Raw genomic sequence first — 27090 nt, forward strand, 5'->3', positions numbered from 1 at the left:
TCTTGAGACCAACCGACTGACCGGAACCAATTACAAAGACTGGCTTAGAAATCTCAAAATAGTTTTGGACTGTGAGAAGATAGGCTACATACTCGATTCAGATATCCCCACACTACCAACACGTCCTACTGATGTTCAGCATCAGATGCATCAAAAGTGGTTGGATGATGACATTAGAGTAAAATGCTATATGATGGCATCCATGTCTAATGAACTCCAATGCCAGCATGAAAATATAAAGACTGCTAGGGACATACTGGCACACCTGCAAGAGTTGTATGGTGAGCAGAGTCGCACAGCTCGTTTTGAAGTGTCCAAGAGGCTCTTCAAAGCGAAGATGCGCGAGGGGCAGTCTGTCCATGATCACGGTCTGACCATGATCAAGGACCTAGAGGAGCTTGAGAAGCTCGGTATGGACATGCACAAGGAATTACAAGTGGATTTGATCCTACAGTCACTTCCTGATTCATTTGGTCAGTTTATAGTAAACTACCACATGAATAAGATTGAATGCACTAAGACTGAACTAATCAATATGTTGGTAACTGCTGAGGGAGCCTTGAAAGGTTCAAGGGGCAATGTCCTTGCTGCTGAGTTGACTTCTGGTTCCAAGAGAAAGTCTACTTGGAAGAAAAAGAAGTCTGCTAAGAAGCAGAAGAAAGACAAGAAGCCAAAGAAGGAAGTTCAAAAGAAAAAGGCTAACGACAAAGGAAAATGTTTCCACTGCAATGTCGAAGGCCACTGGAAGAGAAACTGTCCTTCATACCTCGAGAGCCTGAAGAACAAGAAAGGTGACACACCTTCAGAAGGTATAGACTTGCTCATAATTGAAACTAATCTAGCGGTTTCTTCTACTTCTAGTTGGGTTATAGATTCTGGTTCTAGTGCTCATCTGTGCACTACCATGCAGGGTCTAAAGGAAAGTAGAAGGCTGGCGGAAGGTGCGGTAACCCTTCGGATTGGCAACGGGGCAAAAGTTGCTGCTGTGGCTGTGGGCACCTACCATCTGCGACTACCGTCTGGATTTAGTTTAATACTTAGAGACTGCTATTATGTACCTGTTGCTAGCAGAAATTTGATTTCTGTTTCATGTCTAGCACAGGAAGGTCATGTTTTAACATTTGACAAAGACTGCTGTTCTATTTATTTGAGAAATAAAATAGTCGCACGTGGTTTCATGATTGACAGTCTCTATCATTTACATATGGATGTATCTGTGAATGTTACCGAGCAAGAAGTGAGTGCCAAAAGATCCAAAAGATCCAGAGATGAGATAAACCAAAGATATTTATGGCACCTCAGGCTTGGCCATATTGGAGAAGACAGAATGAACAAAATGGATAAAGATGGGCTTTTAGGCTCATTGACTTCCGAGTCATATCCAGTTTGCGAGTCCTGTCTTCAAGGAAAAATGGCAAGACTGCCCTTTGTAGGACATGGGGAGAGGACCACTGAATTACTTGCCCTAGTACATACAGATGTATGTGGCCCATTCGATGTGCTAGCCAGGAGACGTTATTCTTACTTCATTACCTTTACCGATGATTACTCACGGTATGGGTATGTGTTGTTGGGAACCCGCCCATGCCGCTGATATTTCAAAAATTTTTCAGATGGCAGCGGAATCGGCATGCACGAGTTCGACGTTCATCGCATGAACGTTGTTTCGAGACCTTTCGTAATTAGGTAAGAATTAAAACTTTTAAAACTATTAGGAAGATCAAATCTTCACCTTGCGCGGGTAGATGATCACCGCAAATCTGAATTCGTGGTTTTGGAAGAGGGTTCGCTTGAAGCCGTTCAAACGTCCGGCCTCTACGGGTATCCACACGAAGCAGGAACCGATCCAAGCTTTCTATCTCACCGGGGTGCTAGCTCCCTTGCAAAGATAGCTTTGATGGCTGATCTCCTCTCTTTCAATCAACCCTTGATTGTGCTTGAGTGGAGGAGGAAGAAGAAGGGATCTTGGAGAAGAACAAGAAGGCTAGATGCAACCTTTGCTTTCCCTTGCTTCGAATCCCAAACGAAGGAGGAAGAAGAGGACCGCCAAGAGATCTTTCTTGCTCCCTTGCTTTCGGTTGAAGACCAAGGAGGAAGAGGAGGAGGCCACGGCTGCAAGGAGAGGGATGGATTCATCTAGGGTGCCGGCCCTAGCCTCCTTTTAAAGGGAGTGGAGCTCCTAACATTTAGGAGCTCCATGTCAACTTACCTAAGAGGGGGCGCCGGCCCCCTCTCTTCATGTCGCCCTAGCCATGTGGAGAGGGGCTGATGCCCCTCTTACTTGGTTAACCTAATCCTCTTCCAAAGAGGATTAGGTGCCTCTCTCATGGTTTAATCCCAATCCAATTAGGATTAGCCAATTGGGTTCAATCTATGCTAGTCCTAATCCAACTAGGACTTGAATGAACCATGACTCAATTGAACTCTTCAATCCTAATCCAATTAGGAGTCATGTTGATTCATTAGCTTATTAATTAATTTAGACTTAAGGAATCCTAATCCAATTAGGATTTATTTAATTTTAGTCCTAATCCAATTAGGACTCTATTTGAATCCGAAGTCCTAATCCAATTAGGATTTCTAGGAATCCTACTCCAAGTAGGAATCCAATTTTAATTCAAAGTTCCTAATCTCATTAGGATTGTAGGAATCCTATTCCAAGTAGGAATCCCAGTCCTACTCCAACTAGGATTTCCAGTCCTAATCCAATTAGGACTCTAGGAATCCTACCCGAAGTAGGACTCTTGTTTTAAGTCCAATCAATTAATTCCCTTTCCTTCTTCAACTTCTTATCAATCAAATTGATTTCTTGTGATTCCTAATCACGATTTCAACCATCGGATCGGTCAATACTTCTAGTGTGTGTGACCCCATAGGTTCTATTCTGACTGGTAGTGAGATATATTGTGATCTCTATCTCACTATCATTGAAAACTCCTTTCAATGGGTTGGAACGATTCCAACTCAACTCATTAGGGTTTATCGATCATCAAGATAATCCCTATGAGTCCCACCATCCACCAGTGACACCTAGCAGCATGTAGTGGCTACCCAGCAGAATGGAATGATGAACCTCTAGGTGCAGTTAACGTGTGATACAGTCCTACTATCGTGGATCCCTACAGGACGGAGGTCATGGACAACTCGTCAAACCCCATTGTCTGTCATATGTCAAGATTTATTCGACTTGAGTTCGATAGTGGAAAACTCTTTTTCCACTTTATATTACTGCCCTGGCCAAGGTCTTAGAACTCAGTCTAACAAATCACATAGGATCACTCCTCTTCTATCAAGGTCGATAGATTCCTTATAGGTGCATACCCTACTCCTACAGTGAACCTACTGCAGCCAATCTACACTGCATGGACCCATATGGCTAGAGACCATGTATGTGTGCAGTCAAACTACAATAACCTCACTGTGAGTAGCCGAAGCACCGCAGGTCAAAGGACCAGTCACACTACTGCAACATCAAGCAAGTCACTGACGAGTGGATAGACATCCAAGTGACTTCTTGTCTTGGTCACGCTCAGTACCCTTGTTCTCTAACAAGCACCTGCACTATCACTTCAGTGTCCCTACACTGTGGACTCAAGTCTCGTCCATCCAGAAGAAAAGTGATCTGTGCACTGATCGGATTGATCACCGTCCTCGTGATGATCCATTGATCAGGAGCATTTAGAAATTAATCGCCAATGATACATGGCTCAAATTCTCAACTCTTGAGAATATGTATCATCATCTTATTAATTTCTTGGATGATTCATAGACACATAAACAATATGAATGAAAAGATGCCTTTTATTTATTCAATAATAAATAGTCAAGTACAAAATTATGTCCCTAGAATCAACAATGTGTCAGCCAAATTGGCTTCTAGGGCATACATCTAACAATCTCCCACTTGCACTAAAGCCAATTGGTCATATATCTTAGGCCCATCTTCTCAAGGTGGGCTTCAGTCTTTTGCTGACTCAGCTGCTTAGTGAATGGGTCTGCCACGTTATCCGCGGAGTCTACTCTCTGCACCTCTACATATTTCTTCTCCACATAGTCGCGTATGAGGTGAAAGCGCCGCTCTATATGCTTAGACTTCTGATGAGACCATGGCTCCATAGCTAGTGCTATGGGGCCAATGTTATCGCAGTAAAGTGTTATGGCATCTAATGACATTACACCTAACTCTGCAATTAACTTTTAATCAGAAGGTTTCCACTGCACCCTTAGATACGGCTTAACATTCAGCTTCTAAGGTAGAATTTATAACGATCGGTTGTTTGGAACTCTTCCAATTTACTGAACCATCATTGCACATATTCTGATGTAGACTTTCTATCATCAATATGTGTGCATCCTTCTACCTTCAACTCTGATCTTCTCCCAAAGACCAAGAATAAATCTTTAGTTCTTCTCAAGCACTTAAGAATATTCTTCACAGCTGTCCAGTGTTCTTCACCTGGATTCGACTGATATCTGCTTGTGACACTCACAGCAAGAGCTATATCAGGTCGTGTACACAGCATGGCATACATGAGGCTTCCTATTGCCGATGCATAGGGAATCTTGCTCATGCGTTGAATCTCTTCAGATGTGTTGGGGCACATCTTCTTGGAGAGATGAATTCCATGTCTTAGGGGTAGGAGACCCCTCTTGGAGTTTTCCATGCTGAACCTCTTCAGCACCTCCTCTATGTACATTTTCTGTGATAGGCCAAGCATCCTTTTAGATCTATCTCTATAGACCTTTATTCCCAAAATATAGGATGCTTCCCCAAGGTCTTTCATGGAGAATTCTTTTGACAACCAGACCTTAACCGAGGTTAGCATGGGAATGTCATTCCCAATCAAGAGAATGTCATCTACGTACAATACGAGAAAAACGACAGCACTCCCACTAACCTTTTTATAAACACATGGTTCCTCTTCGTTTTTGATGAAATCAAACGTTTTGATTGCGTCATCGAAACGAGTGTTCCAACTCCGAGATGCTTGCTTTAGTCCATAGATGGACCTTTGCAGCTTGCAGACCTTGTGATCTCCATCACTGGAAGTGAAACCCAAAGGCTGTTCCATATAGATATCTTCATCAAGATATCCATTCAGGAAAGCAGTTTTCACATCCATCTGCCAGATTTCATAATCATGAAATACTGCAATGGCAAGCAATGTTCGAATGGATTTTAGCATGGCTACAGGTGAAAAGGTCTCCTGATAGTCAATGCCTTCGCGCTGACTATACCCTTTCGCCACAAGCCTTGCCTTATAGGTCTCTACCTCTCCATCCGAACCTATCTTCCTTTTGTAGATCCATTTGCATCCAATAAGTACAATACCTTCTGGTGGATCTACTAAGGTCCAGACTTGGTTGGAACGCATGGAGTCTAACTCTGACTTCATTGCTTCCAGCCATTTCTCGGAATCGATATCAGATATCGCCTCGTTGTAGGTTTTGGGATCCTGTATGTGATCCCTATCTCCCACTAGGAACATTTCCTCGGTATCCTCTGCTAGTATACCTAAGTATCTATCGGGAGGATGGGAGACCCTACTAGATCTACGAGGTGGTCGAGGGACATCGTGTACTGGCTCTGTATGAATGGGTTCAATAGGATCCATGACTCGTTGCTTTTCAGAGACTTTCTCTTCAAGCTCAATTTTCCTCCCACTGCCTCTATCAAGGATAAACTGATTTTCCAAGAAGATGGCATGACGGCTCACAAACACATTGTGATCCTCTGAGATGTAGAAATTGTATCCTAATGACTCTTTAGGATATCCTATAAAACGAGCACTTATGATCCTAGCCTCTAACTTGTCTGCCTGTAGTCTCTTGACATGGGCCGGACATCCCCAAATCTTGAGATGACCCAGACTTGGTTTCTTACCATGCCATATCTCATACGGTGTGGTAGGAACGGATTTAGAGGGAACTCTATTCAATAAATAAATCGCTGTGAGTAAGGCATCTCCCCAAAAGAACATAGGTAAATCAGTGAAGCTCATCATGGACCTGACCATATCCAATAGGGTCCGATTCCTCCTCTCTGACACCCCGTTGAGTTGAGGTGTACCCGGAGGTGTCCATTGTGAGACTATGCCGTTTTCTTTGAGATAGTCCCGAAATTCTCTACTAAGGTATTCTCCTCCTCGATCTGATCGAAGAGCCTTAAGAGGTTTTCCAGTTTGTTTTTCTACTTCATTCTTGAACTCTTTGAACTTTTCAAAAGATTCAGACTTGTGTCTCATAAGATACACATACCCATACCGTGAATAATCATCGGTAAAGGTATTGAAGTAAGAATAACGTCCCCTGGCTAGCACATCGAATGGGCCACATACATCTGTATGTATTAGGGTAAGTATTTCAGTGGTCCTCTCCCCATGTCCTACAAAGGGCAGTCTAGCCATTTTTTCTTGAAGACAGGACTCGCAAACTGGATATGACTCGGAAGTCAATGAGCCGAGAAGCCCATCTTTATCCATTTTGTTCATCCTATCCTCTCCAATATGGCCAAGTCTGAGGTGCCACAAATATCTTTGGTTTATCTCATCTCTAGATCTTTTGGATCCTTTGGCACTCACATCTTGCTCGGTAACATTCACAGATACATCCATATGTAAATGATAGAGACTGTCAATCATGAAACCACGTGCGACTATTTTATTTCTCAAATAAATAGAACAGCAGTCTTTGTCAAATGTAAAAACATGACCTTCCTGTGCTAGACATGAAACAGAAATCAAATTTCTGCTAGCAACAGGTACATAATAGCAGTCTCTAAGTATTAAACTAAATCCAGACGGTAGTCGCAGATGATAGGTGCCCACAGCCACAGCAGCAACTTTTGCCCCGTTGCCAACCCGAAGGGTTACCGCACCTTCCGCCAGCCTTCTACTTTCCTTTAGACCCTGCATGGTAGTGCACAAATGAGCACTAGAACCAGAATCTATAACCCAACTAGAAGTAGAAGAAACCGTTAGATTAGTTTCAATTATGAGCAAGTCTATACCTTCTGAAGGTGTGTCACCTTTCTTGTTCTTCAGGCTCTCGAGGTATGAAGGACAGTTTCTCTTCCAGTGGCCTTCGACATTGCAGTGGAAACATTTTCCTTTGTCGTTAGCCTTTTTCTTTTGAACTTCCTTCTTTTGCTTCTTGTCTTTCTTCTGCTTCTTAGCAGGCTTCTTTTTCTTCCAAGTAGACTTTCTCTTGGAACCAGAAGTCAACTCAGCAGCAAGGACATTGCCCCTTGAACCTTTCAAGGCTCCCTCAGCAGTTACCAACATGTTGATTAGTTCAGTCTTAGTGCATTCAATCTTATTCATGTGGTAGTTTACTATAAACTGACCAAATGAATCAGGAAGTGACTGTAGGATCAAATCCACTTGTAATTTCTTGTGCATGTCCATACCGAGCTTCTCAAGCTCCTCTAGGTCCTTGATCATGGTCAGACCGTGATCATGGACAGACTGCCCCTCGCGCATCTTCGCTTTGAAGAGCCTCTTGGACACTTCAAAACGAGCTGTGCGACTCTGCTCATCATACAACTCTTGCAGATGTGCCAGTATGTCCCTAGCAGTCTTTATATTTTCATGCTGGCATTGGAGTTCATTAGATATGGATGCCATCATATAGCATTTTACTCTAATGTCATCATCCAACCACTTTTTATGCAACTCACGCTGAACATCAGTAGGACGTGCTGGTAGTGTGGGGATATCTGAATCGAGTATGTAGCCTATTTTCTCACAGTCCAAAACAATTTTGAGATTTCTAAGCCAGTCTTTGTAATTGGTTCCGGTCAGTCGGTTGGTCTCAAGAATACGGGTCAGGGGGTTTGAAGTCGACATTGTATCTGCAGAGAGTAAAGATTCTAGTTAGACTATTTGTACTTGATCCTAATCTGTTCTAAGGTCTTTTAGAACAAATGTGACTCCCACTATTTTCTCGAATTCCTCACACTCCCCTGGTAGGAAAACGGAAATCCCACACGACTAGGGTTTCTAGTGGGTACTGCGGTCCCACCGATTTACATGCCACCTCACCTAACAGTTATTGGTGACACATAGATGGATGAGTGTACAACTCTTGTACAATGCTTCTCAAGCATGTTGCAGTGTAACTTGGTCTCTAAGCCATGAAGACCTCACCTAACAGTTATTGGTCCCATTTCTTAGTTAAGTCAGACCCACCGTATAACCGTAGGAATAAAGTCGTCATTGGGTCCTCACCTAACAGTTATTGGTGCCCAACCCCACCTTTACCCTACAACATCTCATGTCTATAGAGAGGTCCAGCCCCCCGATGCAACTTGACCACTGTGTCCAGCCGAGACAAATCAACATCAGAAAGGCCTTAGCAGCTCTACTACAGTGGAAGACCTATTGACTTAATATTGGTTAATCAGGTCTTAGTGTTTGCAACTTGAGCCCTTCATAAGAGGTAATCGAACAATTGGCCAGGGAAGCAGGTGGGAGGCTCCCCTTACTCAGAGAGTAAGGTCCTAATTAAGTAACCACCTTTCATGCTTTCCTAGACACCAATTAGATCAATTAATCTAATATGACTTGCTCATGTCGGTTCACTCTCGACTTGATTGAGGAGGTTTTGATTTAGGTCTCAATTGGGTTTGCTACATCACATGTAAACCTATCTACCCGACTCGCATTCACATCTCATGCAAACGGTACATCACAGGCAGTTATAATCGCAGCATCAAATAAAGTTAAACTTTAAATAGGTGATGATCATGGATTCTAATTAGGTCGTATTACAAGCACATGCACATCAATCGATCAAGTGGTCTTCAACTCTTGAATTGGTTCTAAGCCTTCTTGATTCGATCCTTGATCAACTCTTGATCCCATCGCCATCAACCGCTTAGATCACCTTTCATCTCATGCCTTTGCTTCAACTTGATCGTTGATGTACATCACATCACAGAAATACAACCAGATGTAAAATAAAAATAAAAATAAATTACATCTCCTTTTAGGAGGCACGCAGGCCTCTCAAAACATCAAATAAGATGCATGCAAGCATCTGAAAAATTACATGACATCGCAGATCACATCGCAGGTCATTACATTTGATACCAAAAGGGTTTGAATCCTATGATCATCACCGTATGCAACAATTATAATTTTCAGATCTGAAAACTAACTGATTGTATCATGACATAGGTCGCTGATCATGCTAATCATGATTCTAAACTTTGTAATCCCATTAACAATGCATTTAGAATCATCTTTTTATCACATAAAAATCAGCATGCAAAAAAACAGCACCCCTGAAAAATCTGCATGCAGAATTTTTCAGCATGCATGATCATTCAATTTTCAGATCTAATAAGCCTTTAGATATTTAATTCTTACCTTAATCTACGAAGCCTAGGCTCTGATACCACTGTTGGGAACCCGCCCATGCCGCTGATATTTCAAAAATTTTTCAGATGGCAGCGGAATCGGCATGCACGAGTTCGACGTTCATCGCATGAACGTTGTTTCGAGACCTTTCGTAATTAGGTAAGAATTAAAACTTTTAAAACTATTAGGAAGATCAAATCTTCACCTTGCGCGGGTAGATGATCACCGCAAATCTGAATTCGTGGTTTTGGAAGAGGGTTCGCTTGAAGCCGTTCAAACGTCCGGCCTCTACGGGTATCCACACGAAGCAGGAACCGATCCAAGCTTTCTATCTCACCGGGGTGCTAGCTCCCTTGCAAAGATAGCTTTGATGGCTGATCTCCTCTCTTTCAATCAACCCTTGATTGTGCTTGAGTGGAGGAGGAAGAAGAAGGGATCTTGGAGAAGAACAAGAAGGCTAGATGCAACCTTTGCTTTCCCTTGCTTCGAATCCCAAACGAAGGAGGAAGAAGAGGACCGCCAAGAGATCTTTCTTGCTCCCTTGCTTTCGGTTGAAGACCAAGGAGGAAGAGGAGGAGGCCACGGCTACAAGGAGAGGGATGGATTCATCTAGGGTGCCGGCCCTAGCCTCCTTTTAAAGGGAGTGGAGCTCCTAACATTTAGGAGCTCCATGTCAACTTACCTAAGAGGGGGCGCCGGCCCCCTCTCTTCATGTCGCCCTAGCCATGTGGAGAGGGGCTGATGCCCCTCTTACTTGGTTAACCTAATCCTCTTCCAAAGAGGATTAGGTGCCTCTCTCATGGTTTAATCCCAATCCAATTAGGATTAGCCAATTGGGTTCAATCTATGCTAGTCCTAATCCAACTAGGACTTGAATGAACCATGACTCAATTGAACTCTTCAATCCTAATCCAATTAGGAGTCATGTTGATTCATTAGATTATTAATTAATTTAGACTTAAGGAATCCTAATCCAATTAGGATTTATTTAATTTTAGTCCTAATCCAATTAGGACTCTATTTGAATCCGAAGTCCTAATCCAATTAGGATTTCTAGGAATCCTACTCCAAGTAGGAATCCAATTTTAATTCAAAGTTCCTAATCTCATTAGGATTGTAGGAATCCTATTCCAAGTAGGAATCCCAGTCCTACTCCAACTAGGATTTCCAGTCCTAATCCAATTAGGACTCTAGGAATCCTACCCGAAGTAGGACTCTTGTTTTAAGTCCAATCAATTAATTCCCTTTCCTTCTTCAACTTCTTATCAATCAAATTGATTTCTTGTGATTCCTAATCACGATTTCAACCATCGGATCGGTCAATACTTCTAGTGTGTGTGACTCCATAGGTTCTATTCTGACTGGTAGTGAGATATATTGTGATCTCTATCTCAATATCATTGAAAACTCCTTTTAATGGGTTGGAACGATTCCAACTCAACTCATTAGGGTTTATCGATCATCAAGATAATCCCTATGAGTCCCACCATCCACCAGTGACACCTAGCAGCATGTAGTGGCTACCCAACAGAATGGAATGATGAACCTCTAGGTGCAGTTAACGTGTGATACAGTCCTACTATCGTGGATCCCTACAGGACGGAGGTCATGGACAACTCGTCAAACCCCATCGTCTGTCATATGTCAAGATTTATTCGACTTGAGTTCGATAGTGGAAAACTCTTTTTCCACTTTATATTACTGCCCTGGCCAAGGTCTTAGAACTCAGTCTAACAAATCACATAGGATCACTCCTCTTCTATCAAGGTCGATAGATTCCTTATAGGTGCATACCCTACTCCTACAGTGAACCTACTGCAGCCAATCTACACTACATGGACCCATATGGCTAGAGACCATGTATGTGTGCAGTCAAACTACAATAACCTCACTGTGAGTAGCCGAAGCACCGCAGGTCAAAGGACCAGTCACACTACTGCAACATCAAGCAAGTCACTGACGAGTGGATAGACATCCAAGTGACTTCTTGTCTTGGTCACGCTCAGTACCCTTGTTCTCTAACAAGCACCTGCACTATCACTTCAGTGTCCCTACACTGTGGACTCAAGTCTCGTCCATCCAGAAGGAAAGTGATCTGTGCACTGATCGGATTGATCGCCGTCCTCGTGATGATCCATTGATCAGGAGCATTTAGAAATTAATCACCAATGATACATGGCTCAAATTCTCAACTCTTGAGAATATGTATCATCATCTTATTAATTTCTTGGACGATTCATAGACACATAAACAATATGAATGAAAAGATGCCTTTTATTTATTCAATAATAAATAGTCAAGTACAAAATTATGTCCCTAGAATCAACAATGTGTCAGCCAAATTGGCTTCTAGGGCATACATCTAACATGTGTATCTTATGAGACACAAGTCTGAGTCTTTTGAAAAGTTCAAAGAGTTCAAGAATGAAGTAGAAAAACAAACTGGAAAACCTCTTAAGGCTCTTCGATCAGATCGAGGAGGAGAATACCTTAGTGGAAAATTCCGGGACTATCTCAAAGAAAACGACATAGCCTCACAATGGACACCTCCGGGTACACCTCAACTCAATGGGGTATCAGAGAGGAGGAATCGGACCCTATTAGATATGGTCAGGTCCATGATGAGCTTCACTGATTTACCTATGTTCCTTTGGGGAGATGCCTTACTCACAGCGATTTATTTATTGAATAGAGTTCCCTCTAAATCCGTTCCGACCACACCGTATGAGATATGGCATGGTAAGAAACCAAGTCTGGGTCATCTCAAGATTTGGGGATGTCCGGCCCACGTCAAGCGACTACAGGCGGACAAGTTAGAGGCTAGGACCATAAGTGCTCGTTTTATAGGATATCCTAAAGAGTCATTAGGATACAATTTCTACATCTCAGAGGATCACAATGTGTTTGTGAGCCGTCATGCCATCTTCTTGGAAAATTAGTTTATCCTTGATAGAGGCAGTGGGAGGAAAATTGAGCTTGAAGAGAAAGTCTCTGAAAAGCAATGAGTCATGGATCCTATAGAACCCATTCATAAAGAGCCAGTACACGATGTCCCTTGACCACCTCGTAGATCTAGTAGGGTCTCCCATCCTCCCGATAGATACTTAGGTATACTAGAAGAGGATACCGAGGAAATGTTCCTAGTGGGAGATAGGGATCACATACAGAATCCCAAAACCTACAACGAGGCGATATCTGATACCGATTCCGAGAAATGGCTGGAAGCTATGAAGTCGGAGATAGACTCCATGCATTCCAACCAAGTCTGGACCTTAGTAGACCCACCAGAAGGTATTGTACCTATTGGATGCAAATGGATCTACAAAAGGAAGATAGGTTCGGATGGAGAGGTAGAGACCTATAAGGCAAGGCTTGTGGCGAAAGGGTATAGTCAGCGCGAAGGCATTGACTATCAGGAGACCTTTTTACCTGTAGCCATGCTAAAATCCATCCAAACATTGCTTGCCATTGCAGCATTTCATGATTATGAAATCTGGCAGATGGATGTGAAAACTGCTTTCCTGAATGGATATCTTGATGAAGATATCTATATGGAACAGCCTTTGGGTTTCACTTCCAGTGATGGAGATCACAAGGTCTGCAAGCTGCAAAGGTCCATCTATGGACTAAAGCAAGCATCTCGGAGTTGGAACACTCATTTCGATGAGGCAATCAAAATGTTTGATTTCATCAAAAACGAAGAGGAACCATGTGTTTACAAAAAGGTTAGTGGGAGTGCTGTCGTTTTTCTCATACTGTACGTAGATGACATTCTCCTGATTGGGAATGATATTCCCATGCTAACCTCGGTCAAGGTCTGGTTGTCAAAAGAATTCTCCATGAAAGACCTTGGGGAAGCATCCTATATTTTGGGAATAAAGGTCTATAGAGATAGATCTAAAAGGATGCTTGGCCTTTCACAGAAGATGTACATAGAGGAGGTGCTGAAGAGGTTCAGCATGGAAAACTCCAAGAGGGGTCTCTTACCCCTAAGGCATGGAATTCATCTCTCCAAAAAGATGTGCCCCAACACATCTGAAGAGATTCAACGCATGAGCAAGATTCCTTATGCATCGGCAATAGGAAGCCTCATGTATGCCATGCTATGTACACGATCTGATATAGCTCTTGCTGTGAGTGTCACAAGCAGATATCAGTCGAATCCAGGTGAAGAACACTGGACAGCTGTGAAGAATATTCTTAAGTACTTGAGAAGAACTAAAGATTTATTCTTGATTTTTGGAGGATCATCAGAGTTAAAGGTAGAAGGGTACACAGATTCAGACTTCATGACTGATGTCGATAACAGGAAGTCAACATCTGGATATGTGTTCTTGTGCAATGGTGGTACGGTGAATTGGAAGAGTTCTTAACAACCGATCATTGCTGATTCTACTATGGAAGCTGAATACATCGCCGCCTCTGAAGCTGCTAAAAAAGGCTTCTGGTTCAAGAAATTCATTGCAGAGTTGGATGTGATGACATCAGATGCCATAACACTCTACTGCGATAATAATGGCGCCATAGCCCTTGCTAAGGAGCCAAGGTCTCATCAGAAGTCTAAGCATATAGAGCGGCGCTTTCACCTTATACGCGACTATGTGGAGAAGAAATATGTAGAGGTGCAGAGAGTAGACTCCGCGGATAACGTGGCAGACCCGTTCACTAAGCAGCTGAGCCAGCAAAAGACTGAAGCCCACCTTGAGAAGATGGGCCTAAGATATATGACCAATTGGCTTTAGTGCAAGTGGGAGATTGTTAGATGTATGCCCTAGAAGCCAATTTGGCTGACACATTGTTGATTCTAGGGACATAATTTTGTACTTGACTATTTATTATTGAATAAATAAAAGGCATCTTTTCATTTATATTGTTTATGTGTCTATGAATCGTCCAAGGAATTAATAAGATGATGATACATATTCTCAAGAGTTGAGAATTTGAGTCATGTATCATTTTGATTAATTTCTAAATGCTCCTGATCAATGGATCATCATGAGGACGGTGATCGATCCGATCAGTGCACAGATCACTTTTCTTCTGGATGGACGAGACTTGAGTCCACAGTGTAGGGACACTGAAGTGATAGTGCAGGTGCTTGTTAGAGAACAAGGGTACTGAGCGTGACCAAGACAAGAAGTCACTTGGATGTCTATCCACTCGTCAGTGACTTGCTTGATGTTGCAGTAGTGTGACTGGTCCTTTGACCTGCGGTGCTTCGGCTACTCACAGTGAGGTTATTGTAGTTTGACTGCACACATACATGGTCTCTAGCCATATGGGTCCATGCAGTGTAGATTGGCTGCAGTAGGTTCACTGTAGGAGTAGGGTATGCACCTATAAGGAATCTATCGACCTTGATAGAAGAGGAGTGATCCTATGTGATTTGTTAGACTGAGTTCTAAGACCTTGGCCAGGGCAGTAATATAAAGTGGAAAAAGAGTTTTCCACTATCGAACTCAAGTCGAATAAATCTTGACATATGACAGACGATGGGGTTTGACGAGTTGTCCATGACCTCCGTCCTGTAGGGATCCACGATAGTAGGATTGTATCACACGTTAACTGCACCTAGAGGTTCATCATTCCATTCTGCTGGGTAGCCACTACATGCTGCTAGGTGTCACTGGTGGATGGTGGGACTCATAGGGATTATCTTGATGATCGATAAACCCTAATGAGTTGAGTTGGAATCGTTCCAACCCATTGAAAGGAGTTTTCAATGATATAGTGATAGAGATCACAATATATCTCACTACCAGTCAGAATAGAACCTATGGGGTCACACACACTAGAAGTATTGACTGATCCGATGGTTGAAATCGTGATTAGGAATCACAAGTAATCAATTTGATTGATAAGAAGTTGAAGAAGGAAAGGGAATTAATTAATTGGACTTGAAACAAGAGTCCTACTTCGAGTATGATACCTAGAGTCCTAATTGGATTAGGACTGGGAATTCTAGTTGGAGTAGGACTGGGATTCCTACTTGGAATAGGATTCCTCAATCCTAATGAGATTAGAAGTTTTGAATCAAAATTGGATTCCTACTTGGAGTAGGATTCCTAGAGTCCTAATCGGATTGGGACTTTGGATTCAAATTAGAGTCCTAATTGGATTAGGACTAAAATTAAACAAATCCTAATTGGATTAGGATTCCTTAAGTCTAAATTAATTAATAATCTAATGAATCAACATGACTCCTAATTGGATTAGGATTGAAGAGTTCAATTGAGTCATGATTCATTCAAGTCCTAATTGGATTAGGACTAGCATAGATTGAACCCAATTTTGGCTAATCCTAATTGGATTGGGATTAAACCATGAGAGAGGCACCTAATCCTCTTTGGAAGAGGATTAGGTTAACCAAGTAAGAGGGGCATCAGCCCCTCTCCACATGGCTAGGGCGACATGAAGAGAGGGGGCCGGCGCCCCCTCTTTGGCAAATTGTCTTGGAGCTCCTAATTGTTAGGAGCTCCACTCCTTATAAAAGGAGGACTAGGGCCGGCCCCAAGGAAGAAGAGCTCTCCCTTTCCTTGCAGCCGTGGCCACCCTCTCCCTCTCCTCCCTTGGTTCAGCCGCCAGCAAAGGGAAAGAAGAAGGAGGCGTCTCCCTCCTCTTGGTCTTCTTCCTTGGCTTCAGCGCGCGTGAAGAGAAGAAGGCTGCGAAGGGATTTGATCTTCTTCCTCTTCTTCATCCTTCTTCTTCCTCCTCTCAAGCACTTTCAAGAGTTGAAAGAAAGAGAGGAGATCAGCCATCAAAGGAAGTCTCTGCAAGGGAGCTAGCACCCCGGGGAGACAAGGAAGCATTGATCGGTCCTCTACTTCGTGTGGATACCCGTAGAGGCCGGACGTTTGAACGGCTTCAAGCGAACCGTCTTCCAAAAACCACGAATTCAGATTTGCAGTGATCATCTACCCACGCAAGGTGAAGATTTGATCTTCCTATTAGTTTTAAAAGTTTTAATTCTTACCTAATTACGAAAGGTCTCGAAACAACGTTCATGCGATGAACGTCGAACCCGTGCATGCCGATTCCGCTGCCATCTGAAAATTTTTGAAATATCAGCGGCATGGGCGGGTTTCCAACACCATCCACCAGTGATACCTAGCAGCATGTAGTGGCTACCCAGTAGAATAGAATGATGAACCTCTAGGTGCAGTTATCATGTGATACAGTCCTACTATCGTGGATCCCTACAGGACGGAGGTCATGGATAACTCGTCAAACCCCTTCGTCTGTCATATATCAAGATTTATTCGACTCGAGTTCGATAGTGGAAAACTCTTTCTCCACTTTATATTAATGCCCTGGCCAAGGTCTTAGAACTCAGTCTAACAAATCACATAGGATCACTCCTCTTCTATCAAGGTCGATAGATTCTATGTAAGTGCATACCCTACTCCTACAGTGAACTTATTACAGCCAATCTACACTACAAGGACCCATATGACTAGAGACCATGTATACGTGTAGTCAAACTACAATAACCTTACTGTGAGTAGCTGAAGCACCGCAGGTCAAAGGACCAGTCACACTACTGCAACATCAAGCAAGTCACTGACGAGTGGATAGACATCCAAGTGACTTCTTGTGTTGGTCACGCTCAGTACCCTTGTTCTCTAACAAGCACCTGCACTATCACTTCAGTGTCCCTACACTGTGGACTTGAGTCTCGTCCATCCATAAGGAAAGCGATGTGTGCACTGATCAGATCGATCACTGTCCTCGTGATGATCCATTGATCAGGAGCATTTAGAAATTAATCACCAATGATACATGGCTCAAATTCTCAACTCTTGAGAATATGTATCATCATTTTATTAATTCCTTGGACGATTCATAGACACATAAACAATATGAATGAAAAGAATGCCCATTTATTAATCAATAATAATAAAGTCAAGTACAAAATTATGTCCCAGAATTAATAATGTGTTAGCCAGATTGGCTTCTAGGGCATACTTCTAACAGGTCCCTCTCGGATACAAAGTCAAAGCGGCGGTCTTAGGAAAGAGGGTCCTAGATATAATACTCAGGAGGAGCCACATTTCAACTGAAAGCTGACTAGCGGACACCTCATCTAGTGGGGACTGGGGTGGACTCCCTAATATGGTCGTAAGGGCCTCAGTCCTATCGGCCGGGTGAGTGGGAAACACCCCTACTTAGGGAAGATGTAGGATTTGTGCTATAAAATCCTCTGAAATGAATAAAGGGACACCGGCTACGGTTTTCTGTATCCCACCATTACCCCTAGAAACAGTCCCGTAAAACTCCCTCACTAGCCCCGGGTAAGTAGGGAGATCTAGAGAGCAAAACAATTCTAATCCTTGGGCCCTCAACCTATGCCCTATAGTGAAGCCTTCCCGAGAGAGATAGTCGAAGTTGACATATCTCCCGGTGGAGACCGCCTTCCCGGCGCACGGACGCGAGGGAACCGGCCTCGGCGGGGAACGAACCGGAGGTTGTGGCCTCACGGGATCATTCCGAGCCTTGGACCGTCGCTCGGCGCCGCTCGCAGATTGGGGGCCTCTTCCAGCTCGGGACAACTATCTTACAAGGCATTCTAGACCTAGAGAGGGGGAAAAATCCTAATGGTCGGAAGAAGCTCGACGGAAAAGCTCTAATGGAGGTCGGAGATGGCTCTAGGGTTTGTGAACAGTGGAGGTGGTGAATAGAAGTGTTGATTAAACGCTTTGATTAGGGTTAAAACATCGGATTCCCGACCGCGAGTCGACTCCAGTAAGTCGCGAGTCGACTCGACCTCGATTCGACTCCAAAATATGCGCGAGTCGACTCCCCATATGTTGCCATCGACCTCGAGTCGACTCCCATCTGTGTGCGAGTCGACTCCCCCTCATGAGCCGACTCTGAAACGTATCCGAGTCGACTCCAACTCTGGCACGTACCTTAAAATCATGTTATTTTCGTGCCAAACAAGGGTTAATCACTAAGTTATGATCTGATTTGATAATCATCGATGAGAGATTCTATATTTAACACGACCTAGTCATCAAAATCAACGAACTAGAAGAGAACATCACTAGGATGGATCAATCACTCCTAATCCTCTCCTAAGCATACTAAATCGCTCTTCACTCAAGGGTTTTGTAAAGATGTCAGCTAGTTGATCATCAGTGCAAATAAATTGAAGTGTAACATCACCATTCAGTACATGATCTCTTATGAAGTGATGTCTTATTTTAATGTGTTTGGTTCTTGAGTACTGAATTGGATTCTTAGTTAAGTTAATAGCACTTGTGTTGTCACAATTAATGGAAATTTTATCTTGTTTAATTCCATAATCTTCCAGTTGTTGTTTGATCCACATGATTTGAGCACAACAACTTCCGACAGCAACATATTCAGCTTCAGCAGTAGATAATGCAACCGAGTTTTGTTTCTTGCTAGACCATGAGATTAAGTTTTCTCCTAAGAATTGACATGACCCGCTGGTGCTTTTCTATCAAGTTTACAACCAGCAAAGTCTGAATCTGTGTATCCTATTAAGTTCAGGCTAGATTCTTTAGAATACCATAAATCTATATTTTTTGTTCCTATTAGGTATTTAAAGATTCTCTTGACTGCAATTAGATGAGATTTCTTAGGATTAGACTGATATCTAGCACACATGCATACACTAAACATGATATCAGGTCTACTTGCAGTGAGATACAATAAAGATCCTATCATACCTCTATACATCTTTTGATCTACAGATTTATCTGATTCATCTTGCTCTAGTTTGCATGATGAGCTCATGGGTGTGCTAATTGACTTGTTCCCTCCATATCAAACTTCTTAAGCATCTTCTTGATGTATTTAGCTTGATTGATGAAGATCCCTTCTTCAGATTGTTTGATTTGAAGCCCGAGAAAATAGTTCAGCTCTCCCATCATGCTCATTTCAAACTCACTCTGCATCAAGTCAGCAAATTCTTCGCAGAGGCGATTGTTAGTAGCACCGAAAATAATATCATCAACATAAATCTGCACTACTAACATTTCTTTATTTTTCTTCTTTAAAAATAGTGTTGTATCTACATTTCTCCTAGAGAACTCATGATCTAGTAGAAATTTGCTAAGTCTTTCATACCATGCTCTAGGTACTTGTTTCAAACCATAAAGTGCTTTGTTCAATTTATACACATGATTAGGGTATTGATGATTTTCAAATGTTAGATGTATGCCCTAGAAGCCAATCTGGCTGACACATTGTTAATTCTAGGGACATAATTTTGTACTTGACTATTTATTATTGAATAAATAAAAGGCATTTTTCCATTCATATTGTTTATGTGTCTATGAATCGTCCAAGAATTAATAAGATGATGATGCATATTCTTAAGAGTTAAGAATTTGAGCCATGCATCATTGGTGATTAATTTCTGAATGCTTCTGATCGATGGATCATCACGAGGGCGGTGATCGATCCGATGAGATCAGTGCACACATTACTTTCCTTATGGATGGACGAGACTCGACTCCACAGTGTGGCGACACTGAAGTAATAGTGCAGGTGCTTGTTAGAGAACAAGGGTTACTGAGCGTGACCAAGACAAGAAGTCACTTGGATGTCTATCCACTCGTCAGTGACTTGCTTGATGTTGCAGTAGTATGACTGGTCCTTTGACCTGCGGTGCTTCGGCTACTCACAGTGAGGTTATTGTAGTTTGACTGCACACATACATGGTCTCTAGCCATATGGGTCCATACAGTGTAGATTGGCTGCAGTAGGTTCACTGTAGGAGTAGGATATGCACCTATAAGAAATCTATCGACCTTGATAGATAAGGAGAGATCCTATGTGATTTATAAGACTGAGTTCGTAAGACCTCGGCTGGGGCAGTATGCACAGTGGAGAAAGAGTTTTCCACTCTCGAACTTAAGTCGAATAAATCTTCACATATGACAGACGATGGGGTTTGACGAGTTGTCCATGACCTCCGTCCTGTAGGGATCCACGATAGTAGGACTGTATCACATGATAACTGCACCTAGAGGTTCATCATTCTATTCTACTGGGTAGCTACTACATGCTGCTAGGTGTCACTGGTGGATAGTGGGACTCACAGGGATTATCTCGATGATCGATAAACCCTAATGAGTAGAGTTGGAATCGTTCCAAACCATTGAAAGGAGTTTTCAATGATATTATGATAGAGATCATGATATATCTCACTACCAGTCAGAGTAGAACCTATGGGGTCACACACACTAGAAGTATTGACCGATCCGATGGTTGAAAAGTGATTATGAATCACGAATAATCAATTCGATTGATAAGAAGTTGAAGAAGGAATGGGAATTGATTAATTGGACTTAAATCACAAATCCTACTTGAAGTAGGATTCCTAGAGTTCTAATTGGATTAGGACTGGAAATTCTATTTGGAGTAGGGACTGGGATTCCTACTTGGAGTAGGATTCCTACAATCCTAATTAGATTAGGATTTTGAATTCATCTTTGGATTCCTACTTAGAATAGGATTCCTAGAAATCCTAATTGGATTAGGACTTCGGATTCAAATAGAGTCCTAATTGGATTAGGACTAAAATTAAATATGTCCTAATTTGGATTAGGATTCCTTAAGTCCTAATTAATTATTAATCTAATGAATCAACATGACTCCTAATTGGATTAGGATTGAAGAGTTCAATTGAGTCATGGTTCATTCAAGTTCTAATTGGATTAGGACTAGCATAGCATAGAACCCGATTGATTCATGATTTGGTTAATCCTAATTAGATTAGGACTAAACCATGAAAAGGGAACCTAATCCTCTTTGGAAGAGGATTAGGTTAACAAGTAAGAGGGGCATCAGCCCCTCTTCACTTGGTTGGTGCGACATGAAGGGAGAAAGGGGCCGGCGCCTCCTCTTAAGGAAGATAGTCTAGGGCTCCTAAATTGTAGGAGCCCTAGATAGTTTTTAAAGAGGATACAAGGGGGCTGACGCCCTAAGCTTGGAACTCCTCTCCTTCAGCCGTCATCACCCTCTCCCCTCTCCTTGTTTCATCCGCAAGCAAAGAAGAGAAGAAAGAAGGCTTGGCGGCACTCTTCTTCCTCCAATCCTTCTTCCAACACAGGGAAAAGAAAGGCTGTGTTCTTCTTCCTTGAGTTCATCCTTCTTCTTCCTCCTCTCAAGCACAATCAAGAGTTGATTGAAAGAGAGGAAATCAGCCATCAAAAGAAGTCTTCGCAAGGGAGCTAGCACCCCGAGAAGACAAGAAAGCTTTGATCGGTCCTCTGCTTCGTGTGGATACCCGTAGAGGCCGGACGTTTGAACGGCTTCAAACGAACCTTCATCCTAAAACCACGAACTTCAGTTTGCGGTGATCATCTACCCGCACAAGGTGAAGATCTGATCTTCTAATGTATTTAAAAGTTTTTAATCCTTACCTATCTACGAATGGTTCATGAAACAATGTTCATGCGATGAACCGTCGATCCCGCACATGCCTCTTCCGCTGCCATTTGATTTTTTTGAAATATCAGCGGCATAGGCGGGTTCCCAACATCAAAACTAGGAGGTTGTTCTACATACACCTCCTCATTAATATATCCATTCAAAAATACACTTTTTACATCCATTTGAAATAATTTGAAATCCTTAGAGCATGCAAATGCTAGTAATAATCTAATTGCCTCAAGTCTAGCTACAGGAGCAAAGATTTCATCAAAATCTATACCTTCCTCTTGATTATAGCCCTTTGCTACTAGTCTAGCTTATTCCTAATTACAATTCCATTTTCATCAAGTTTATTTTATATATCCATTTGGTACCTATAATTGAATATTCAGAGGGTCGTTCAACTAGGTTCCATACCTTGTTTCTAGTAAATTTGGTTTAGTTCTTCTTGCATTGCATTTATCCAATTTACATCTGTTTCAGCTTCTTCTATGTGTTTGGGTTCAAAATGTGAGACAAAAGCTAGATGATTATTTAAGTTCCTAAGAGATGCTCTAGTCCTAACAGGTTGAGATGGATCAATCTAAAATTAATTCCTTAGGATGCCCATGAGCATACCTCCAAGCCTTAGTCAGCCCATGATCCACACTAGCTCTTGGCTTGATGATGCATTTCCAATTAATTTTTGTTCATCTTCTTGTAATGTCATCTCATCAATCTTTTCTTCAAGAATTTCAGCATCATCATCAAGATCAACTCTCTTGCTAGAAGAGATATCACTAGAATCATCAAAAACAACATGTACAGATTCTTCAATAACAAGGGTTCTTTATTAAAACACTCCTATAGGCTTTACTAATTGTAGAATACCCCAAAAATATACCCTCGTCAGATTTAGAGTCAAATTTACCTTAGATTATCCTTCCTATTATTATGAACAAAAACACCTACATCCAAAAACATGAAATAGTTTACTTTGGGGTTTTCTATTTTTCCAAAGTTCATAAGGTATTTTCTTTATAATGGGTCTCAATAAAACTCTATTTAATATATGACATGAGGTATTAATGGCTTCTTCCCAAAAGTACTTAGGGAGGTTACTTTCACATAGCATGGTTCTAGCCATTTCCTCTAGGGTTCTATTTTTCCTTTCTACAACTCCATTTTGTTGTGGTGTCCTAGGTGCAGAAAAGTTATAAGTTATTCCCTTTTTACTACAAAAATTCATCAAATAGATGATTTTCAAATTCCATTCCGTGGTCGCTTCTAATAGCTATGACTGAGTATTTCTAGCATTTGTTACTTCCTTATGAATTTCTTAAATACTGAAAATGCTTGATCTTTATGAGCTAAGAACATGACCCAAGTATATCTAGAAAAATCATCTACAATAACAAGACCATATTTATTTTTACCTAGACTTGTGGTTCTAGTTGGTCCGAATAGATCCATGTGTAGTAGTTCTAGAGTCTAGAGGTAGAGACACAATTTATGGATTTAAAGGAGTTTCCTTGATTGTTTGCCATATTGACAAGCTTCACATATTTTATCTTCTCAAACTTTAGTTTTGGCAAACCTATCAACGGAATCTCTTTTAACTAGTTTTGATATTGTGTCCATACTTGGCATGACCTAACTTACGGTGCCATAACCAACTAGCATCATTATCCTTAGTTTCATTAACAACTAAACATGGGTTATGTTTGGCAAGATCCTCAAGGTCTACTACATACATATTCCCACGTCTTATTCCTTTAAAAACTAAACTGTTGTCATTTGAGTTGGTTATGATGCATAAAGATAGTTTGAACAAACATCAAAACCTCTATCACACAAATTGACTAATGCTAAGTAGATTATGCTTAAGACCATCAACATACCGAACATTATCAATAAAAGTTGAAGGGGTGATTTGTACTTTACCTATACCCAATGATGTGACATTGGTTATGTCTCTAAATGTCACAGGCACCTCCCTTCTTGCTCAAGCGTGAAGAATTGGTCTTTGTCACCCGTCATGTGTCTTGAGCAGCCACTATCAAGTACCAACAATTTTTATCGACCTTGGCTGCAGACACTCCTACACAAGCAAATCATACAATTTTAGGTACCAAGTTTTCTTGGGTCCTTCATAGTTAGTAATGTTGGTTCCTTTTGGAACCCAAACCCTTTTAATTTTTCTCTTAGTTTTTCCTTTTCTATAATCACACACATTTGCTTTATGTCCTAATGTTCCACAGCAAAATCATGTTTACTTTCTTAGTTTTGCTTTCCCCTGCTTTTACAAAGAAATTACTAAGGGGCTTTTGCTTATTTTTAGGTTTAGTACCTAAACCAGCTCTATTGAACACAGCTCGTTGACTATTGAGTATCATTTCTAATTTTTCTGAGCTATATGTAATTTTTTCTACAAAAGGCTTGTACTTTTCAAGTTCTAGTTGCCAATTTTTCTTTTTCTGTTTTTTAGTCCATTTAATCTTTTGTGAGACTCTCTTTTATGATTTGTTTATTGTTTTTAGTTCTAATATTTCTTTGGTTAGTCTTTCGTTATCTTTAATTAAGGCATTAGTCTTTTGAATTAATTTGGGTTGCTTGTCTTAAGTTCTGAATTTTCTTTAATGATAACATCTTTATCTTTAATTAATGTATCGTACTTACGGAGGTGAGTTTGGTTAGTTAGTTTCAACTCTTTGTTCTTAAGGTTTATTGTCTTATACTCGTCCATTAATTCATTGAAAGCATCATATAATTCAAGTTAAAGTCTAAATGTTGTTTCGGATGTTACCTCATTGTCGTTAAGCCATAAAATATAGGTTGGCCTTTTCTTCTTGTTCCTCATCCGATGATGATGATGATGTATCGAAGTCCAATAGGGTGGAGACGAGGACTTTCTTTTTCTTGTACTTGCTCTCCTTCTTCAGCAAAGGACACTCAGCTCTGAAATGCCCCGGCTTCTTACACTCATAACATCGATCCCCTCATTTTCCTTTTTCTTACCTTTATCCTTGTGATAGGAGCTTGAGGGGCCTCTCCTTTGACGAGAGGACTTCTTCCGATTGATGAATCTACGGAATTTTCTTACAAGGAGAGCCTCATCATCATCTCCTCATTGTCTTCCTCTTCACTGCTACTGCTGGCAAGACAAATCTTTGTTAGTGGAAACAGATTTTAGTGCTATTACCTTTTTCTTGTGAGAGGACTCTTCTTCCATTGTGTTGTTCATTGTTAGCTCATGCATCATGAGGGATCCAAGTAGCTCCTCGAGTGGCAGCTTGTTTAAGTCCTTGGCTTCTTGGATTGCCGTCACCTTGGCTTCCCATGACCTTGGTAGACAACGAAGAATCTTCCTGACAAGCTCACTGTTAGTCATAATTTTTGCCAAGGCTTTTTAGGCCATTGACAATGTCAGTAAATCTAGTGAACATGCAAGTGATTGTTTCATTTAGAATCCATTTTAAATAATTCATACTTATGAACTAATATATTTATTTTGGATTTTTTTACTTGATTTGTGCCCTCGTGGGTCACTTCAAGTCTATCCCAAATCTCTTTTGCAGAATGCAAGTAGAGGACTTTATTGAATTCATTTCTATCTAAAGCACATAAAGCACATTCATGGCTTTGGCATTTAGTTGTGTCTTCCTTATGTCATTGTCATCCCAATCCTTTTCAAGCTTGGGTACAGTGACACCCTCTACATAAATGGATGGGATGTATGGTCCATTTAGTATGGTGGTCCACATCTCATGGTCTTGGGCTTGGATAAATATTCTCATCCTAGCCTTCCAATATGAATAGTCGGATCCATTAAAAATGGAGGTCTATGGGTGGACTGGCCCTCAATGTGAGAAGATCCAAATGGGATTGTCATTTTGATCTTTACTCTTTGGGTAATAGAGTCCGGCTCTGATACCACTTGTTGCCCAGATAGACAACCCAAGAGGGGGGGTGAATTGGTTTTAAAATAATTATACCAATTAAAAGGTTTGTGAATAACTAATTAATGCTTTTGCAAGTGGGATTAATTAGATGCTATGTGCAGTGTATGAAATGAAAGTAAGAGACAACAAGACAATCACAAACACAAGGAAATTTATAGTGGTTCGGAGCTAACCCTTGCTCCTACGTCACTCCCCAAGCCTCACTTGGGAATCTCACTATAACCCTCGATTACAGCCGGTTGTTTTACAAGCTCACAACCTAACTTGTTGTTTTACGAGATCACAACGAACTCGGTCGGTTTTCCCAGGCTCACCGACTAGAACCACCCGATTGTTTTTCCGGGATCACAATCAAACCCTTACACGTTGGTTTCAACCTAGGCTCACCAACAAACCTTTACACCCTTGATTCAATCCCCTGATTGAATCAAGTAAGGAACAAAAATTTGAACAAAAACAAACAGAAAAATAAAGCTTCTAAACAAGCAGATATTCAGCGATATAAATAAGAGAGAAGTTAAGAGCCCTCAAACAAATTTATGAAGATGTAGAGGAGGGCTTCTCGAACTCGGGGTCTCCTCTTGAATGTCTTGAAGACTTGAAGACTGAAGGAGACTTCATTTAATGCTGGGAAGAGTTGGTTGGATGGAGTTAATGGCCCTCTTCCTTCTTTTCCTTTGAAATCCTTTGGTAGATGAAGATTTCTTGTTTTCTTTGAATGGAATGTCGCTTCTCTACCTTGCTACAGTTCTCTGTGGCTATTTAAGCCATTCCCACGGAAACTAGCCGTTAGACAAATCTAGCCGTTCTGCACATTCTGCACATCCTGACAATGTTTCCGTTGGGATCGGAGTCGACTCGCGCGATCTGGAGTCGACTCGGCTGCAGCAGGAGTCGACTCATGCTTTTCTGGAGTCGGCTCGGCAACTGTTCCGGATTTGAATTAAAGTGCTCTTCTCGACTGGGAGTCGACTCGACTTAACCCGGAGTCGACTCCCAAAGTCTGGAGCTGACCTGGCACTTTTGGAGTCGACTCATTCCAAGGAATCCATAGATGTATTCTTCAACTTTGCTCACTCGAGTCGACTCGGAAATTCTGGGAGTCGACTCGGCGCTCAGAGTCCGAACTCCCGATCTTCTGTCTTTTGACTCGTGCCGTCTGGAGTCGACTCGAACTGTTTCGGAGTCGACTCGGCTCTCAGTATCCGAAAAACAGTCTTCTGTCTTTTTGGGGTAGCGCTCGCCTTGGAGTCGACTCGCCTCTCAGAGACGAAAATACTGTCTTCTGTCTTTTTGGGGTCGCGCTGTCTTGGAGTCGACTCGGACTTTGCGGGAGTCGACTCGGCTCTCAGTGTCCGAAAGTTGCTCTCTGACTTTTG

Source organism: Phoenix dactylifera, unplaced genomic scaffold (assembly GCF_009389715.1).
Source record: "Phoenix dactylifera cultivar Barhee BC4 unplaced genomic scaffold, palm_55x_up_171113_PBpolish2nd_filt_p 000160F, whole genome shotgun sequence".
In the NCBI taxonomy this organism is placed as follows: Eukaryota; Viridiplantae; Streptophyta; class Magnoliopsida; order Arecales; family Arecaceae; genus Phoenix; species Phoenix dactylifera.